General features: G+C 42.3%; 1 long non-coding RNA gene across 1 annotated transcript in view; it reads left to right on the top strand.

Moving 5' to 3' along the window:
- The window catches only part of LOC135291766 (uncharacterized), a 5,013-nt gene extending 2,839 nt beyond the window's left edge, over positions 1-2,174 (top strand). Inside the window, exon 2 of the long non-coding RNA XR_010354480.1 lies at positions 960-2,174. This is a non-coding gene — a long non-coding RNA (uncharacterized LOC135291766). The remainder of the gene's footprint in view (positions 1-959) is intronic.

Here is a 2,174-nt window from a genome sequence, read left to right as displayed (position 1 = left end):
TGTGACTCTCAAAGCAGCCTGAGTTTGCGGTGGAGACATCTTAAGTCTGGGTGGAATCTTACCCTGTGGAAAAATCATCAGGCAGTCATCCACTCGGGGCCACAAGCAGCTGAAGACCAATGCCGGTCTTTTCCCTGAGAGACAAAAGTCATCAGCCCAGATACCTGGTGTCCGTTTGCAGGAGACACTTGGGACTCTAAAATCAGCATGAGTTTGCTGTGGAGGCATCTGAAGTCTGGGTGGAATCTTGCGCTGTGCAAAAATCATCAGGCAGTCATCCACTCGGGGCCACAAGCAGCTGAAGACCAATGCTGGACTTTTCCCTGAGAGACAAAACTCACCAGCCCAGGTTTTTGGTGTCACATTGAAGGAGGCACTTGTGACTCTCAAAGCAGCCTTAGTTTGCGGTGGAGGCATCTGGCATCTGCGGGGAATCCTGCGGCGTGTGAAACTTCACCAGGCAGTTGGACTCTCGGGGCCACAGGCAGCTGAACAACAGGGCTGGACTTCTCCATGTACAGCAGAACTCACCAGCCCAGGTAGCTGGTGTCAGTTTGCAGGAGGCACTTGAGAGTTTCAAAGCGGCCTGAGTTTGCGGTGGAGGCATCTTAAGTCTGGGTGGAATCTTGCGCCATTTGGAATTTTGGGCAGGAGCCGCTCACTCGGGGCTCAGAATCCTCTACCTATCTTAGTCTCCGTACACGTCCTAATCCTCTATAAGGGATTGCTGCAGTGCACAGCTGTCAAGAACAGCTCAGAACAAGACCTTGAAAGACATTTAACTGAATGCTGCAAAAATAGGTGTGATTCTCATGACTGTCAGAGATCGCAAGTCAATGCTTTGACAGAATCGGCACCGGGCAGAGAAACACTAAGATCAGAGATGCTAAGATGCATGCCTCGGTTTCTGATAGTCCCCTCAAAGCACTAAGGCTCAGAGATGGATGCTGTTTTTGCAGGGTACCCCTGGATTAAGAGGCGATGATCTGGTGTGGCATTGCTGAAACCTGAGTGGACCCTGGCTCCTCCTCACTACCTCCCTGACTTATGGCAACTCCTCACCCGTTCCTGAAGGCTACCGGAGTGACACCTTCGAATGGACAAGATCGAGGCTTTATCACAGAGCCCTGTACTAATTCCTAACTTCCCACCAAGGAGATGAACCGGGTCTGTTGGCCCACTTGTAAGGGAGTCTGGGCATAACATGAATGGACCATCTAAAACGCACAATCAAGAATGGATGGTTAGAATTCCGGCAGAAGCACCACTACCCTAAGCACACAAATATATAAATTTTAAAAAACAAAACTCAAAAAATTCCACCAAAAAAAAAGCCACCTCCAATTACCCACAACCACACTACCTAATGTAATAACAAAGACCCTACGTCCAATGCCTTTAAGGAAACCTCTAAAATCTATGCCAAAAACCCCATAAAACTAAAAAAAAACCTTGCCTTGAACCAAATAAGAACCAAAAAAAAGTCTTATAAACTATACCAAATTATTAACCTAAGCATATCAAATCCACCCAAGTATAAAACCTGATCACCGGTACACAGTACACACTAATTTCATCACAACATGTAAAACAAAACCTATTTCTATTACTAATGTAATAAAAACTTCACAAAATTTAACTGCAATAAAACCTTAAAATCTTACTAACAATAAAATTTTAGAATTCTATTATAACCTGAAAACTCATACATTCTAAACATGAACTTTCTGCAAAACAAATATTTCTAAAACCCAAAAATCTCAAATACACATTAAAAATAACTACTATACAGCCAAAAAACATAAAACAATTAAACACCTGACTTCAACTATTGAACACCATCTCTACAACTCTTCTTAAAAAACACCCCAACAAACACCAATTACCACCTCAACAATACACCACCAGCAACACCAAACAACTCAAAATACTCTAATTCCCATCCAAAAAACACTCTGTAAACTAAAACACCGAAAGAAATCAACAAAACCCACTCACCCTTCAATAACCCCATTTAACCTACACATGTAACTGAATGAAATAAAAATTTACTATAAAGTATCATACCTTAAATAACTCCACCATTAAACGCTGCTGTACCAAACTTATTTAAAAAATCACAAAAGCAAACTACAAGTAGTAAATAATACCAAAAAATAAAACAGGACACTATA

Source organism: Passer domesticus, unplaced genomic scaffold, assembly GCF_036417665.1.
Source record: "Passer domesticus isolate bPasDom1 unplaced genomic scaffold, bPasDom1.hap1 HAP1_SCAFFOLD_114, whole genome shotgun sequence".
NCBI classification, from domain to species: Eukaryota; Metazoa; Chordata; class Aves; order Passeriformes; family Passeridae; genus Passer; species Passer domesticus.
The sequence above is the reverse complement of the archived record's forward strand: the minus strand, read 5'-3'. Positions and strand labels throughout refer to the sequence as shown.